Source organism: Rhea pennata, chromosome 1 (genome assembly GCF_028389875.1).
Source record: "Rhea pennata isolate bPtePen1 chromosome 1, bPtePen1.pri, whole genome shotgun sequence".
Classification (NCBI taxonomy): Eukaryota; Metazoa; Chordata; class Aves; order Rheiformes; family Rheidae; genus Rhea; species Rhea pennata.
This window is the reverse complement of record NC_084663.1, coordinates 30,504,628-30,523,829: the sequence shown is the minus strand read 5'-3', so window position 1 is coordinate 30,523,829 and position 19,202 is coordinate 30,504,628. Positions and strand designations below refer to the sequence as shown.

Here is a 19,202-nt window from a genome sequence, read left to right as displayed (position 1 = left end):
CTATATAGTACCATGAATGTAAGTACCACTGTATGAAAGATAAATTCCCTGTGCTAAAGAGATCATAATAACAAGCCATACAAAGAAACAAATACAAAACACAGGACACATGGGAAAGTGTGGGGAGAAAATATTGATAAGAAGAGCAATATAGAGAAGATTGCCTAGGAAAAGATTTCTCCAAAAGGATTTGAAAGAAGAGATAAAGGTATATGGTCTATTCACAGGGCTGCCAGGGACTTGGGTCAGCTCTCTGCAGACAAATCAAACATGAAATCACTTTCATAAACTCTCCAAGCTCTATCTTTAAAGCATTTAGGGGTGTATTGCCCTCAGCACTTGTGCCTGGAAGACTGACCCAGAACTGTGCTCTGAGGCTTAGATCCCATCTTCCCATTCCAACTTGAACTTACACATAGCCATTTGTTCCTGTGCCAAGTTGATCTTTTAGTTTAAAAAATAGTTCTCCTCACATCTGCCCCCATGACATACTCTCATACAGTAACAATATCATCCTTCATATTTCATTTTGCTGGATTAATCTCTTTAAGTCTTTTCCTGAGAGATATGCTCTTTGTTCCTCTGAACAGCCCCTATGTCCCCTCTCTGCAGCCGCTATAATTTCTGTTCACCTTTCCTCAATATATTGACCAGAATGAACACGATATTGCCAAAGAGATCTCACCAGGGACTTTTCCAATGATAGGGGGGTTTCCCTTTATTTATTCAGGTGCTGGGAATACCTCTCCTGAAACACCATAAAAGCTGAAATTTCACAGTCACTCCTCTGCGATAGTACATATTCATTCTACAATCCTGTCATTAGCTGGTACAACCAACCATTTCCCAGTGCTAAGATCATCTAGTAGAAATTACTGTTGTTACCCTTAGGTTGATGCATAAGGATGCTTCAATGAGTGTCCAAAATCAGAATGAAAAAAAAAAAATCAGCAGTCACTGGAGATGGTATAGTTCCCAACAGGAACGGTATAGTCCCCAGCAAAGCCATGAGATCTGCCTGACTCTTCTACAGACTTCACACAGCTGCAAGATGGAGAAGTCTTGTGACTGCTTCCAAAGGCATCATCATCAGGGGGCTGTAGGAATTCAGATACAAACAGAAGAATTGCCACATGTAAATTTCTATTATCAGTGATCCCTGAATTTCCTGACCTATCAATCTTTATTTTTCATTGTTTGCTGGTCAAAGCATTGCTTTCATCCATGTAAATTCCTCCTTTCCATCACACATCTCTGCATTTCCTCTCTTTCTTTAGGAAATGTCTATTCCCTCCATTGAGCCTGCATCCCTTCTTTACATTTTTTTTTCTTTTAGCTTTACTTTTTTTCCTGGAACAGATGTTTGAGCAATTGTTTTTTTTTTTTTTTTTTGTTTGTTTTTTTCTTTTTTTTCCTTAAGACTGTCTTTACTCTCAGGTCCCTTATCTCTTTAGTCCACTTGACTTGAACAACAAGATCCCTCAGTTTAGCTAATTGCATCTGGTCAATATTGAATCTTAATTAGTGTCATGCTCTTCTGAGTCTTTCATTGATTTTGTACTCAGGCAATTCATGACTATTCCACCAAAAGGTGTTTTCAATGGCCATTTTTTTTTTATAACGCCTCCAAAACAAAAATATAACCTCATGTTGGTGCAGTGGCAGTCTACTAAGACATTGGTTAGCTACATAATCCACAGCATTTAGATACCATCCTTATTTATAACATTTGTTCATAAATATGAACCAAGGAAGTCAGTTTACCATAATGATATAATTTATGGTGAAAAATCTCTCGGGATATAGAAGTCCACAACCAAATCTCATAGTACTTTTAGCAGAGTCACAGCTTTATCATAGTAAAACTTGCATTATTACTATAGTCTTTACACTAGTTCCTTCAACTCTTCATTTCTCAGAATTTAAGCCTGTTATCTAAACCAGCTCTGCTTCCTCATTTCGGGAGAGCAACTAACTTCTTCACGTAACTCTTAACTGCAACATTTCTTGTGGCTTCAGCTAAGAATCTCAAACAGTTTCTATAAGCTGTGAACTATAGCCGGACTATCTCTACTAAATACAACCAAGTTTGTGAATCCCATTTTACAGCGAAAGAAACAGCAAGAAACTAGACACAGAGTCTGAAGGAGTGTAAAAATTTCACTGTAGTTCTAAGTTTGTATTTCCAAATCTAGTTGTCAATAACACTGTCAAGAAATAAAGAAATGAAACAAGATCGGGAGGGGAAATTCCAAGTGGGTACAGAAGACATGTCTAAGAGAACATATAGAGAAGTTATATTGGCATGAGTTGAGGTTCCACACTCAATGTGATACTTTTCACTTAAAAACACAAATTCAGGCTGTCATAAGAAATAAAGTGATATGGGGTATAACTGTTTAGCATTGCTAACGATCAGTAGTTCATCATCCTGTTTCAGAAGGTCACTACATATACATCTAAGAACTGTTTACACGTGCAAATATGGAATCTGTCCATAAATAAATAGTTTTCTTAATCCTCTATGAAATCTTTGTTTAGGCATGACTTTGCAGGATTTCTTCCAACCAACCTCAGAACTGAAAGCCACATCTTGCGTATTTATTTATACGGCTTCCACTCTGGTATACTGGAGCATTTCTCGAACATTAACAAGCTTACCTTTCACTACTTTATTGTAAAGATTTCAAGTCTCAGCCCAATGCCTTAATCACAAAGCCTTCTATATAAATCAGTCTGGGTTATGGAAGAGCTCTCTCAAGCTTTTGCTTACAATTCAAACTAAACAGATCATTTTATAAACATAAAAGTATCAGTTAACTTAAACTGATATTCCTGAAAGGAATTGTAGTTTTATTCATCATTTGATTTACAAAGGTTCGTGATATGATGTGTGTACAGCGTTCATTGTTTCCTGTTATAAGTAATCAATGGTATATGCGCACTAAGTATATTTTACTTATTTTAACAGTCAGTCCCTGCCATTATATTTATCTGTGGCTCCCACTGTGACATCCAAGGGTTATAACTTTCAAAGATTTCTAGTGGCTATCTTTGAGACGTGTACAGATGGACACACATAATTTTTGCTTTACAAGCATAACAGTACCAAACCTCACCTCGAAATTGGCTTTGTTTTTAAAAGTATAAAACCTTTATGAAAGAGCATTTCTTTTCCTTATCAAACCTATATATATGTACATACATATGTATAGAGAGAAATTCAATTTGTTCTCCCTCTAAAGACTATTCAAAGGACACTAGTAGGGAACCAATCCTCTGTAGAATGCCTTAGTTGAACCATTCTTATCTTTAAAGGAGGATATTTCTTCTTCCTCTAATTTTAGGGCCCAGTATTTTAAGAACATACAAACTTTTTATATGTTTTAGAGTTTGTGAAAATGTTAGCAAACCATAATTTTTCCAGGGCAGCTTGCCATGGAACAGAAGTATCATAACTAATACAGTTAAAATCACCAGTAATGACCTTTCTCTATACATAAAAATGGCACAATGTTTTACACCTGAGGACCTTCCTGGTCAGAAGGTGGTGACCTTTGTTTTCCATAGAAAGCAGAGGAAGTGTTGCCACTGTGAATAACTTGGTTGTGAATAAATGCCAAAAAATCTGTATCACATCATCTTATATTTTCTTTCTCTCTGTTTTGAGAAGTACATTTATGTAGGTACATACAGTCATACAATTCTAAAATGTTAGCAGAAATGTTTACAGTTTCTGTAAAAGCAATAAGTGTGATATTAACTAAATTTTTTGTTGCTAAGTGACAATAACATGACTGACTATTTTTATCATCGTTCTAATGTATAGTGTCATAGCATTACAATAGTTTGCATATGGTTATCAGGTATTAATTGTCATCTATGAAAAAAAGTAGTTTTATTTTGTGGAAAAAGCAGTCAGTATATCATATTACACTCACATTTCTGAGGTGTACAGTTGCCACTAACTTCCAAGTTGAAGGAAAAGTTCAGTAGGAATCTTCTGTACTTCAGAAGTGATGACATTGCACTGTTCAACAAGAAGTTATTGAGATCCAGTTATCCAGATAAATTGGAGAATTCAGCTTGGAGATATGTTCAGGAATAGTACACAAAATATTGGTACTAGAAGAAACTATTATCAGTACCACTTTGTAACCTCCAAAATGAATGCACAACCCATGAACTTTACAGCCAGGCAGGGTGCTATACGATCATAATAAAAATGTAATTACTTCTTCCAGCAATGGTGTGCTCTTATACATTTTTATGTTAGGATTTTAGAAAAAAATACTGTATCTATTATACAGTACTACTTAGTATAAAAGAATACTCAACATTTATAGTCATATTTTACCATCAATAGTTAAACATGAAATAAGCATATTTTTTTCTCAGTAGAAGCAGCACATAGTATTTTCCTCTGCTTGTTTCTTTCCTTAACATTGTTTTTCATAATGGCAACTCATCAAGAGTTGCCATTATTAAATCAAGCATTGTAATAGAATGGCATTTTGCACATTTTTTTGCTTTTTAGAAAAGCACAAAAACAAGTTAGTTCTGCAAAGCCCAGCTGTCATGAATGAATTTTGTGACTGATGTAATTTAAACAAAAACAATCTCCAGATGTTACCAAAATAATAGAGGTAAAATTTTGCATTCCAATGCTGCGTTCTTCCTGCATTCATATACATAACTATAATTGAGCAATTTAGAGGTAGACGGACTTGACCTTGAGGACTCTGTTAGCCCAAACCACCTCATTACAGAGAGAAGTTACACTGCATTTTTGGAGACTCTAATCATGCAGCTGTGCATGAAATGGCAAATTGCTTTATGCATCCACAGATTAGTAGCACATACATGTTTCATTTGCCCATGGGAAATTACCCTTCTTTGTGTACTTCTCATATTGGATAGAGGCCTAAGAGCCAGCTATACAAAACAGAAAATCCCATATTATTCAAGATATTTAGCAATCCTAGAGCCAAAAGAGTGTTTTTGGGCTCTACAAGATCAAATTGGACTCATATACAAAATATTTTATTCGGTATCATAAAAAGTCATGCTGAAATTCAAGCCCTTTCACTCAACTCACAAACTGTGAGGTACACAATGTAGAAAGAAACTTCGTAGGTGGACAACTTGAAAACCTTATAAACTTGACAAATTGATCAAATTATATGCCATAATACTTTCTTCTAGTCTTTCCTAGTTCTGCTTTTGTAGACATTATCTAGTAGGTGATAAATACATGAATTAGATCTCACCTAAAAGGCAAAATTCAAAAGTTCCATTTCATATAAATGGATTGTTCCATTACAAAACTTCTGTGAACCAGCTTGCTGAATATATTCTATTCCTTTGCCTATCACATAATGGTTGAGGTTGGAAGGGACCTCTGGAGATCATCTAGTCCAACCCACTCGCTCAAGCAGGGTCAGCTAAAGCACATTGCACAGGATCATGTCCAGGCAATTTTTGAATATCTCCAGAGAAGGAGGCCCCACAACCTCTCTAGGCAACCTGTTCCAGTGTTCCAGTGATCACCTTCACAGGAAAGAAGTATTTCCTCATATTCAGATGAAACTGCCTGTGTTTCAATTTATGCTCATTGTCTCTTGTCCTGTCACTTGGCACCACTGAAAAGAATTTGGCCTCATCCTCTTGACACCCTCCCTTAAGATATTTGTAGATACTAATAAGATGCCCCCTCAGTCTTCTCTTCTCCAGGTTAAACAGGCCCAACTCTCACACCCATTCCTCATAGGGGAGATGCTCCAGCCCTCGGATCATCTTCATAGCCCTACGCTGGACTCTCTCCAGTAGCTCCATCTCTCTCTTGTACTGGGGAGCCCAGAACTGGACACAGTACTCGAGATGAGGCCTCCCCAGGGCTGAGTAGAGGGGCAGGATCACCTCCTTCAACCTGCTGATGACACTCTTCCTAATGCACCCTGGGATACCATTGGCCTTTCTGGCCACAAGAGCACAGTGCTGGCTCGTGGTCAACTTATCATCCACCAGGACTTCCAGGTAAGGACCTCTGCAGAGCTGCTTTCTAGCAGCCCCCAGCCTATGATGGTGCATGGGATTATTCCTGCCTATGTGCAGGACCCTGCCCTTACCTTTTTTGAACTTCATGGGGTTCCTCTCTGCCCAGCTCTCCAGCCTGTCCAGGTCTCTCTGAAAGGCAGCACAGCCCTCAGGTGTATCAGACACTCCTCCCAGCTTGGTATCATCCGCAAACTTGCTGAGGGTGCATTTTGTCCCTTAATTCAGGTCACTGACGAAGAAGTTGAATAGTCGTTCCATCATAGAAGGTTATCAGGTTGGTTAAATCCCTTGGTGAAGTCACGCTGATGAATGAAGTCATCATTCCTGATCATCTTCTTTTCCTCCATATGCCTGAAGATGACATCTAGAATGAGCTGTTTCATCACCTTTCCAGGGATGGAGGTGAGGCTGAACAGCCTATAGTTTCCCAGGTCCTCCTTCTTGCCCTTTTTGAAGACTGGAGTGGCATTAGCTTTCTTCCAGTCCTCAGACATTTCTCCTGTTCTCCACGACCTTTAAGAGGATGGAGAGTGGCCTAGAAATAGCATCTGCTAGCTCCCTGTATCCCATGAGGGCCCATGGATTTGTGGATTTCAAGTTTGCCTAAATGACCCAGTCCTCCTTGACCAAGGGAGTCTTCCTTTCTCCAGACTTTCTCTCTTATCTCCAGGTTCTGGGATTCCTGAGGGCTGGCCTTAGCAGTAAAGACTGAAGCACAGAAGGCATTCAGTAACTCTGCCTTCTTGGTATCCTTCATCACCAGGGCACCTACCCTGTTCAGCAATGGAACCATTATTTCTCGAGTCTTTCTTTTGATAGGGATGTTGTCTTTGACATCCCTTGCCAGATTTAATTCCAGATGGGCTTTAGCCCTCCTTGATGCATCCCTACATATTCTAACAACATTTCTATAGTCCTCCCAAGTATCCTGTCCATTTTTTCTACATTCTATACACCTTTCTGTTTGAGTTTTGCAAGGAGCTACTTTCTCATCCATGCAAGTTTCCTGCCCCCTTTGCTGTACTTCTTACTCATAGGGATGCAGCTATCTTGAGTTTGGAGGAAGTGATACTTGAATATTAATCAGCTGTCTTGGACTCCTCTTCCTTCTAGGGCCCTAACCTTTGGGAATCCTTTAAGCAGGTCCCTGAAGAGGCCAAGGTTTGCTCTCTTGAAGTCCAGGGTTGAGATCCTACTTTTTGCCTTGATTCCTTCACACAGGATCCTGAATTCCACCATCTCATGGTCACTGGAGCCAAGCCTGCCGCCAACCTTCACGTCTCCAACCAGTCCTTCTTTGCTTGTTAGTACAAGGTCCAGCAGCACACCTCTCCTAACTGGCTCCTCCACCTCCTTTGTCAGAAAGTTATCATCAATGCATTGCAGGAGCCTCCTGGACTGTTTGAGCCTTGCTGTGTAGTCCATCCAGCAGATATCAGGGTGATTGAAGACCCCCATGAGAACCAGGGCCTGTGATCCTGAGGCTATTTTCAGCTATCTGTAGAAGGCCTCATCGACTTCCTCTTCCTGGTCAGGTGGTCTGTAGTAGATACCCACAATAGTGTCCCCCATGTTGGCCTGCCCTTTAACCCTCACTCATAAGCTCTTGACTCACTCTTCATCCACTCCTGGGCACAGCTCAATATATTCCAGTTGTTCTCTCACATAAAGAGCAACTCCACCACCTCGCCTTCCCAGCCTGCCTTTCCTAAAAAGCACATAGCCATCCATGACAGTATTCCAGACATGAGAGCTATCCCACCACGTCTCTGTAATTGTAATAAGATGATGGCCCTACAACTGCACACAGATCTCTAATTCTTCCTGTTAATTCCCCGAGCTGCATGCATTGGTGTACAGGCATTTCAGAGAGGTAATCAAGAGAAGTGACCAGTTTCCAGCCTTCTTCTACAGTTTTATGATATACCATTTCAAACAGTGTAGAGCCCTTCAGCAACTCCTCTGCTGTGGCAGGTTGGACTCCTGGACTGTATTGTCTCTGAAAATACCCTGTCTATCACCTGTTCATCTTCTTGGATGCTATGCTGCCTACTGACTTCCTCCAGTCTTTACCTGACAACACAACTTGTCCACAGCAGCATACCTTCTGCAGGAGAACTGACGGTCAGCCCAGGCCTCATGGAGAGGCCACAAGTACTCCCTGCAGCACTTGTAGAGCTGGATATGTAGAGCTGCATTGGCTGTCAGAGGGTCTGTCTGGGTCAAAGCCTCTGACACAGCTGATGCAGCAACTCCTACGGCTACTGGGGAGTGTGCTCTGTGGTGCATCATGACTATATCTGAGGAAGCTTACACTAGTAGGATTGAAAATGAAGGTGCCTGCTGCACAAACTGCTGCTTCTGTTCGCTGTTTCTTTTGCACTGTTAGCTGCCTATATAGGATTTAATCTATATATCTGCGTTCTCTGTCATATCTCCTAGGATATTTCTCATGTTCCTAGTTTCTCAAATTCAGAGTAAGCTTTGATTTTCCTTCACAGTGATCACATACTAACACACACACAAAAAGCCAAGTAAATTCAGTCAAGCTCGCTTTTCACTAATGTGACTAAAACTCAGCCCATTTTCCCTTCTTAAAATCTTTCCTTCCCCCTCCACAATGCATTTTTCTGATTTGTATGCAAGCTCTTTACTGAAAAAATACCTTCAATTTCTGTTTTATTTCATATCAACATTGATTCCCCAATGAAGCTTGTTAGTGATGGTGTATTGGTTTGGAAAGGTGCATTGTTTCTGATAGCAAAGGAAAATAAGTGTTTTCTCTCTAGCTGAAAATATGCCTTGTTTACTATAGCACTATATAAATGTGCAGTCATCCTGGGGCAGAGCAACTGACCCTCTTGTCTTGCACCTGGCATATCTACGGCTAACAGTGAAAGATGATGCAAAGCTCAAGTTCTTGTGCAACACTGCAGCGAAGTAAGCCTTCAGTCTTAACTTGTTTCAGTGGAGTAGCAAAGATGCAGCTGTGAGACAAACTGGTAGCTTTTATAATTTCCCGACCCAAGAGTAATTTTGATTTTTGATTACAGACGCTTGCCCTTCTTTGATGAGGTAACTTGACATTATGCCCTGAATATTGAAATTCAGTTTTCATGGGTTTCAGCTTGCAGGTTTTCTATGCAAACTATTCAAGCTGAGACAGCCTCTGCCAAATATTTAATCTATATATTCAAAAGTGTGAGGCATTAAGATAGGAGAGTTTGCACATTTTTCCACAGACAGATACCAAATATTGCAATCTAGAAGCACGCTATTTTGCCCAAGAAATTGTTAGTAGATAAACCATGTTTATCAAAAAGATAAACATCTTTACCATGGAGTTCACTGATGGGAAAGGAGCAGGGCTAAGTACAGCTACACAGCTGTACAATGAGTACAGCTACTGCCTTCTGGGAAACACAAAATCTATTTGATATCAGAGTGTTCTCTGAACCTCTAGAAAGCTGAATTAAAAGTGATTTTCAGACCTTCTGGTTGGTCTGGTTTCTGATATCTTGCTCTAGTAGCTAGCTCCTTCATGGGATGGATCTATGGGGAGAACTATCCAGGACATTTATGCGTCTTGCTATTTTCTAATAGCTGTGACAGATTTTTTGGGTGAAGAAAGGGTTTTCCTCTAAATTCCCATCTTTCATTAATTTATTATATTTCTAGAGCAGATGCCTATTTTGAATTGCTCCTTCCAACATCCCCCACTTTGCTTATTGCAAAACAAAAATAATACATTTCTGTGGAACAAACCAGTTAAGAATCCTTTGTGCCACAAGGAGCTATCCCACCATGTCTCCGTGACTGCAAAGAGATCATGGCCCTGCGATTGCACACAGATCTCCAGCTCCTCCTGTTTGTTCCCCGTGCTGCGTGCATTGGTGTACAGGCATTTCAAAGAGGTGGTCATGCCTGCAGGTTTCCCAGGAAGGATGTACAGGGCTCGCCCGTAGCCATGTCCCAAACACACATCCCCAGCTGTATGCACCCACTGGAGGCCCCCCAACCCGAGTTGTGTTTTGTTGACTACCCTAACAGTAATATCATCATAGGTGCAATAATATCATCATTTTGTTGTCTACTTTAACAATAATATCATCATAGGTGCAATTTCCAAATTGTCAAAAGGAGATATTATTCCTTCCCTAGAAATTATTGCTCAGCTGGTGTGAATGCTATTATTTCAAGGAAACTACCTCAGTTTACAACAGTAAGGCTTTAGCTGATATTGTCAGTTACTTCTATTGATTTCATGTCTATTTTCTTTGCATGCTTGTAATTGCAGCTAGTCAATGTTTCTTCACTCTTCCTCCAACTAATTCTACTTGAAAATGCTACTAGTTCCAAAGTCCTTGCTTTAAATACCTCTTTAGTGTATTCTTCTTTATTTTTAAATCTTTTAGTCTGATCATAATATTTCTTACAGCTTAAATTTATGATTTTTTTACATCATGATGTCTGTGAAATTTTTTGGTTCAGTCTGATCTAGAGAGACAAAATAGTTTCCAGCTGATGAAAAAAAATACCTTTGTTTGCACCTCGTGTTGAATAATTTCATATAAATGAAGTTTTAAATATAACCTTGTGAAAAATTATTCTCATTTTCCTTGTGTCTTTGCAAGAGTTTGTACAAAACAGACCCTGCATGGTCTATAATCCCATTTACAGTGGACAATGCCTAATCTTCTACACTTTTATTGCATTTCCATTAGGAAATGTCTTCAATCCCTTAGAAAGAAATTGTGGATCACTAATGATAAAATTGACTCTTCAGACAAGCCATGTACTTTCAAAGCCAAGCTGCCAAAATGTTTATCATACAATATGACTCCTGTTCAACTGGTCTAAGTAGTAATTGTACTAAGTACATTGCTGCTTCTCTTCCATAAGGCTTCAAAGCCCACTTCCATGAATCTCATGAGGACAATCTGGGACTTGTTTCTATGCCTGCCAATCAATGAGGTACTATTGCCTAACTCCTCATGGGATAGCATTAGCAAATTTTAATTCATCAGTCTTTAGATATACATTTTATTACAAAGAGAACCAAACAAATCAGGAGAAACCACCATCTAAAAATCCAATGAATTTTAATGTGGTCTGAGCTTTCTCTGATTTGCTCTGATCCTACTAGAGATGATGGGTGCAGCCTATTTCCCTAAACACCATTATTTTTCCATCTCCACTGCGTCTCTCAAACCAAAGCAGCTTGCCACACAATTAGAAGAGAAGACGAAGCCCATTATATTAGAGCAAAGCTGTATAAATTTAGCAAATTGACGCTATTTCTACTTAGTTGCATTAAAACAGTTCTGCATATGTTCACAGCTAGTGTGATGAAAAAGATGGCTATGTTTTCTGGAATATTTTGCTCTTTAGAGATCCATAATGCTCAGATTGCACTTTTGTTTGGAGTAGCTGCCATCAAATCAATTCCATCTTTATCGTTAGTGATTTTCTTGTTGTATCTTCAGATCCAATTAAGCCAATCATGCCTTTTCAATTAACTACAATTACCTTAATTAGATGAGAATAGCAACAAGAAAGAGGAAAACAACTTCTAAAGTTAATCAAGTTAGTGGATCTTTATTTACAAACTGCAATCAGTTCTCTTCATATCTGAGTCTGTTTTTCAACATTAGTACCAACTGACCTCAAAGAGCTTTACAAGAATGGTAAGATACAGTCAGCTCTAAATATGCAGTGAAGTTGTGTAGCTTTTATTATATTTAAAGATTAAACCATAGTCCCTGATAGATGTAAAGCAGGTAACTTTTTCCCAGCCTGTGACAATTACCAGATCTCTGACGTCTACTTTCTGGGACCTGCTATTTGTCCCTCTTGCAGAAATTAATGGTGCATTCAGACAAATACTCAAAGTTATTTAAATCCTTTGCAACAATGAGAATAAAATATTTTAAATGAGAACCAAGAATATGAACCCAACACATGACTGAAGAAACTATAGTCCTAGACTTAGCTTAAGTGTCTATTCTTCAGTCACATTCAAAACTTCCCAAATTTTTGAGTTTTCTCCTTTTTATTTTGTTCTAGTACGACAGAAAATTGACATATTGGAAGACAGAATTTTTCTCTGAGGTCAGCTCAAGATTAAGGAACAACATCCAAAATTAACCCAAAATCCCAAAGTGTATTTTTACTCCCATGGTGGAGTTTCCTTCTTCACATCAGATCGAAATAAGAACAAAGCAATATTTGCAAATAAAATAAGAATTTTGCAAATAACATTTCAATATAGAAAAATTTCCCTGGAAATGATCCAGAAGAAAGAAACTGTAACAAAGATATTAGAGACAGATAAGTGCAAATCATAAAAAGGCAAATATTTACTGCCCTTCTTTAAGATAGACAGTGTTTTTTTACATGAGAAATATGAAAGCTCTGACCAAATCAGATGTCTCTAACACTGAAGCTAGTATGTAAGAAAAAATAAGTTTAATTTAGAAAAATAAAGATGGTTTTGTGCAAAATTTGAGATTTCAATATGTAGCTATAAGTTGGTCTTGTATGATTTAAATCTTCATTTTTGAAGACAGAACTCTTTTCTCTATACAGGTTTCTCATAATAATAATCTCAGTGAGAGAATGTGGCTTTTGGAAAATTTGATTTTTTTTAGTTAGTAGATCTAGATATTTAGATGAGGAATTGGACATAATTTTCTGAACAGTATTACCTATTTTTAAGAGCACTTTCCACAGAATGAAAATAGCATTTATAGTCAGGCCTAGTTTATTTTAAGTTCTGCACCCTCAGAATTTACATATGGTATTTACTATTATATGTCAGTTTGCAATATGGGAAAAGAAAGCGCGATTTATCTTATTTTAAATAGCCAACTTATTTCTATGGTATATTTTTAATGCAACAGGAATTATTAAAGTCTGGGTCTATATTACTGTTTCGGAGCACTCATGCAATTTTGGAACAAATTCAGCATTCACGTACTGTGAGCTGGTTCGTTTTGCAGGGTAGTTTTGGAATGCACAGACCAGATGCCTTTCACATTCCTTTCACTGAGGATTCAGACTGATGAATTTGATATGGGATTTTCTCTTTCCCACAATAACCTTACTAAAGAAAGAAAGGAAGAAAAGAAGTGGGAGCTACATTTGAAATGCAATTCAAGATGACACTAATGCATTAAACCCGGAATACCTATTGCTGTGACAACAGAGAGGCATATTGGCATTGGGACAGTGGCCATTTCATATGCTAGCCCATTTCTCACATGTGGCCTTTGTCTCCTTCACCCCCTGGAGAACATAAGCAACTGCCTCTGCAAGAACTGAAGCTGTTTGAAATCAGACTGCCAAAGCATATCCCCCCACATTTTTACACCCCAGATCACGACTTACAGCATGTCCCATTAGCTAGTAATGGGCACATTGTGTAGCACAGGTGTTGGCATAATGAAGCTGAAGAATTTTCAAAAGATTAATTTGTTCAAAAGATTAATCTCAGTTTGTAATTGAGATTTAAACAATTAGGTTCCTACCACGATCATCCCAGGTAGTGTGCTGTAAAGTGCATAATTTCTCTCCTCCAAATATTCTTGAACAAAAAATGGGTGCAAGTTTAAAAATATATGGATGCCCTTAAGACCATTAACAAGTGAGGAGAAAGTTTATGAAAAACGTATCCTGCATTCCCAAAACATTTTCTTCATTCTTGTAGATAGAGAAGATTTGCCTGCTTAAATTCTTTCCATTTTAAGCATTTAAAGCCCTCTACCAATTTATAGCCTGTTACTAAGAACCATTTTTTTTAATAATCCAAATTAGATACATTTATCTTCAGGAATCTCTTAGATATTGGTATATGCTTTCCTTGAAAGCATTGCTTGTAGAATACGAGGAGGAAGATAAAAAGACCATTTGAATAAATTTAAAGTGTGTTCTTTGTAACTTTCTTACAGCTGACTTACTGGAATTACTTTTTATGTACTTATAATTCAAAGAAGGGAGAAATTGAATTAATTTTCAGTGGATTTTTACTTTTTTATGCAACAAGGAGTCCTTGCAAGCATGGCTAGGGACTGATTTAGTCACTACTCCCACAAAGCAAATATTTATAAAATACAAGATACGAAAAAAAAAATGGGACATGCATTTAGACTCTTGTATTATAGGAAAGGAAAGGAAAAGATGACTAGATACCCTCTGACTTACAAAGATGGATGCTATTAACAATTCATTCTGCAGATACTAATATTTATTATATTTTCCTCAGCTAAGTTTCTTCTGCTAGGACAGTGAAGAATTAATAGTACTGGCTAAAGTCACAGTAAAACCTATGCTCAAATTTCTGCTATTAGCACTCCAGACTGAATTGCCTTGCATTTTTATTTTAGTCCTTGACTTCATCTGAGCAAATATGAGCAAACTCTGCCAAATTTTATGTTGATGTTGCATGGAAGGCATGTGTCCATGGGAAAATAAGATGATATGTCCAGATTTATTTCTCAGAGAATGCATTTTATTTGGATTATTTCCCCAGAAATGGTACACTGCAAGAGTTCAATTTGTAATGTTTCCTTTCTGTTTTATAAAATACGGCTTTTGATGGCGATACTGTAGTACAGAAATGTAAGACATATTTTAATGATGACTTACACGATCAAAAACTGACTAAAGAAATTTGGTCTAAGATACGCATTAACTGTGCATGCTTATCTGACAGCATAGTATCACTGCTGTAGAAGTGAACTTGCTTTTCCAAGTTTCCTTACAGAATCAGAGAGGAAGAAATGTGCTAAGTTCCTTTTTTTTTTTTTCTCCAAATACACTGCTTCCACAGATGTACTGTGTGATAACTCATGCCTTGTACTCCATGAATAGAACCTATTTTAAATCTACTGAAGGACCTCAGATTAGAAATTTCTTTTCTCACATCCTATAAGCAACAATATAAAGTCCACTGACCTACAAATGCTTCTTAGCACTTATCTGAATTCTCAGACTAGAAGATCCATCAGGCACCATAAAACAAGTGCCCATTTCACAGTGCTTAAGGCCAAGAAGCTAATTCCAAGAGTGGAGTTCAAAAACCTTAATCATTTTTTTCATCTATCAAATACAGGAAATCTAATGGTTAGACAAAGATTCAAACAAAACAATCAAGAAAAAGAACCCACAAAGCTATGAAAATGATTTAGTTACAAGTTTGTAATACAAAAGACTAGAGAAATCAAGGAAGAATGTAAGATCCAAAAAATGCTAGAATATACTCAAATCTTCTCATCTAAATAATTACATTTCTAATATGATTCCTGATGAAGTTTTGCATTTCTATATTCACTTAGGCTGACAGGAACAGGGAGCTGAAGGAAGAGGCAGCACTGCGATTCCAGAATGGAATATATGCACAGTAATGCACATACACATTGCTCAGAGCAAAATAGCAGAGTGAATTTGCATCAGCAACACGGAAATCACAGGAGTACCTCCCAAATGCATGTGTGTGTTAAAAGGCAACAAAGGCTCCCAGGTGTGTAGAACAGGCTAGACAGAAAGAATCAGTCACTCAAAGTTTGGCAGAATTAACTCTCAATATCTGACAAGCAATAAGTTATTGATCACTCAAAATTAATGCTTGCCCTCCCACTCCTCTTTAGTCATGCCTAAAACAAAGAAATAGCAGTAGCTCATTGAAAGACAAGAGCCAATGGAACCACCAGTTCTGGGTTTCGGCTCAATCAGATAGGCTCCCTAAATTTTGCCCCTGCCTCTAAATAGCTTTAGTAATTAATTCCAATATCGATATTTTTCTTTCTCTTTTCTTTCACTGTGTAGATGAAATGCATGTGCTGATTTCCTCCAAGGACGTACATATCATAGTTTCCATGGCATTGTTTGTTTAAAGTATAAAATGCGTTTGGCCACACTTCACACAGCATGTCATGTATTTCATCTCTCAGCTACTCCGACAAATGAAGTGCATGAGGTCTGGTAATGATGAGGATGTTTTTCTATATCGCTCATTCAGGTGAAAACTGGAAAGGTGAAATCAAGTGTACGGCGATTAAGAAAAGCTGCAGCGGGTAGATGTAATTAGGCTGACAAAATGTCACACTTCAGACCAGTTTGGGGGTCATTTAGAGATCAAAGAATGACCCAGTGGAAGATATGACTGATAATAAACTAAAACACTTTGATTGCTTTTGACAGGTTTGCAATAGCTAAAGATTAGAAATCAATTTTGTGTTGTCTTCTCTTTTCTTTTTATTCTGGTATATTTTTTCTCAGCTTCTGCCATTTAATGCAGGCTGTGTGCCAAAATCGTCTTAGAAAGTCTGCTATGCCAGATGTCACCCTTTGCCCTTTTGCTCCCTCTGCAGATTTTCTTTTAACAACATTTGAAGCTAAGTTAGTGAGCATACATTTTCCAGTAAAAGAGGCATTATGAATAATAACACTTTTTGTGTTTCGAATAAAACCCACAAAGCGCAGAACACTTTAGACATAAGCTATATATTTTAAAAGGTTATTCTCAACTCTTTTAGCTGTGTGGTGTCTATCTCATGCTATTATACTTTTATATACATATAAAAATATATATATATAAGCTGTGATGGAAGATAAAAAGAAGGGTTAATAAAACCCTACAGAGATGGATTTTGCAACGTTTGATTGACCTGTGCCTGTTAAACATGAGCTATATCATTTTACATACTTCTTGTAGGATTTACAGAGGCAAGAGGTCTACTCTATTATTTCCAAAGGGGAAAAATGTTCCTGTTTAAATTCCTAATGTAGGAATAGGAATTTGAATTCCTTATTCCTCAAACAGCAAATTTCTAGAATGTAGAAATACTCACTGCTTTCTCAGATTACAGGCATGAATGAAAACATTTCATTTTACTTAAGTGACTATAAGGCACATATAAGCTCTAATTTTCTCAGGCATCCTCCATTTTCCAAGTACTAAACAGTAAGCAAATGATTAAAGACTTTAAAATAGCTTCTTCTCTCTTTGTAGAAGAGAGCTTTTTTTTCTACCTTTTGCTTGACTCTTTTTTAAAAAAAACTCTAAATATTACTATATGTATGGGTACAATGTAGACCCAAACTCACTTGGACTTGCCACTGCAGACAACTGTATTAGAAGGAAATATGTGTTTTTTCAGTCATGGCCTTCTTTTTTTTTTTTTTTTTTTTTTTTTTTTTTTTTCCCCTCAATGAAGCAATGTGGAGAGGTTGACTGCTGTGAATAAGCCTTTCTTGGGATTAACTGTGTATTGAAATAAAACAACAACAAAAAAAAAAGCAAAAGCCCCACCTATCATATCGAAAGACTCATCTGTCAAGATAAAGGAATTATACTTTGAATTAGATATTACAGTACTCAGATAAATTAAAGTCACTGAACTGTAATTATTATATTACTCATGCCAGGTAGAGGAACCATCTTCATCTGAGCTAGTTGCCCAGACTCCCTTTATGCTCACTTTAAGGGTATGAATTTTAGCTTAAAATCTCACTATAAAACAGAACAGATAATTACTCTGTACAATTTCTTAGTCTATTGACTAAAATGAAACCTACAATGACTACCTTAGATCTGCACCTACATCTACACCTACCTAGAAAGGAGCAAAAGCTAAGTGGGAAGACAACTATTCTTACCCTGGGAATTCGGTAAGTCAATGGGTCTCAAGTCGGCATTACCATTAATGCATATGCCAAAAGCAGAGTTGAGGTACCAAGGGAACTTTTACAATCACGTATATTTGTAACCAGAGAACATAGGACACTGCAGGGCAAACCAAAGTTTTGCAGATATAAATTTCTGGATAAGAGCTGAAAACAGCAAGTCATCACCTGTTCATCTTTGTGGAATAATGCTTATTTACCTCCATTGATTACAAAAAGGTGACTTTACACTGACAAATTTCAGATATAAACATAGATACCACAGGTACCTATAGATGAGATGAATCCAACCCCTACGGTCTATATTAGCACCAGTAGAAGCCTGCAGGAATAGCTGAGGGCAGGGGGCTAAAACTAAGTAAAGGGATTCCCACTCTAATTTCTAATTTCTCAGAAATTCTTTCTAATTTCTAATTTCTCAGAAGCTAGTATACTTTGGTTTATTCACAGCATTCTTCTTGAGAGATTGGAAAGCTGAAATAGGTTACCCCAAATTGCCTGTAGCTAGTATTTGTAATGTTTATAACAAAATCTGTACTTACCACTCTATTGTACTCTATAGATACTTATACAAGGTAAGTAATCATGTGCATTTAATAGTGTAGATAATACTGTTTCAAGTGGATTAATCAATGAGCAGTTTCAACAAAAATAATAACATCAATAGCATATAATTTCTGCAGAAGAATAAAATGTGTGCTGTTCGCCTGTGTCAGATGAGGATGAAATTTCATTAATTTTAATAAAATTAGAACAATTGTAGAATTATGTTCAATTTGAATCCCAACACAAGACCATCCAGAGTATACCTATAAATGTTCTCAAAAAATTTTGATTCTGTTTGTGTGTGTTACACTTCAGTGGGTCTAAGAAAATGGAGATATGTATAATACATATTCAAAAATATGTAATTTAACTTGTCTTTTACAAAATGTTTGAAAATTAACCTACTTCAAAGAAAAAAAAAAGCCAGACTTAAGTTCTTTCAGTGTGAGAGTATAAATTAATAGAATACTGACATTTCTATATATAAAACAGAAGGATATTTCATGAAATTATTTGTAAAAAATTCTCTTTACAATCAACTATGATCAAAATTATTTTGAATCAAAGATGCTAAAAGGCTGACTTATGTAAGTTTGGATTTTGTATAACACAGCATATTTTTTTATAGCCATCTGTACTCTTCCTCATCTCCTTGAAATTGTTCAAAAATGTTTGTGAAAAGCTTTCTGAAGTTTTCAGTGAACTCTTCTTTAAAAATAAATGTGGTAATCCGCTCTTAGAATTCATATTTTGAATCATTAGAACCAGTTCAACAGAGCAAAAAATAGTTTAAAATATTTTTTGGAAAGGTCAGGTTTCGTCTGTGTCTACTTCTTCCTTCTTTTTGTAAGGATACTCTAAAAAATGAAAGCCATTAGAATGCTATTTACCTTCCTGAGGATAAATGACAAAGT

At 37.1% G+C, this 19,202-nt stretch overlaps 1 long non-coding RNA gene across 1 annotated transcript; it reads right to left on the bottom strand.

Moving 5' to 3' along the window:
* Positions 1-692: 692 nt before the first annotated feature.
* On the bottom strand, positions 693-4,236 carry LOC134135565 (uncharacterized). Its single transcript, XR_009957310.1, has 2 exons — positions 3,942-4,236; positions 693-1,097 (listed from the first exon to the last, which is right to left on the bottom strand). It is a non-coding gene; the product is annotated as an uncharacterized LOC134135565 (long non-coding RNA).
* Positions 4,237-19,202: the final 14,966 nt, after the last annotated feature.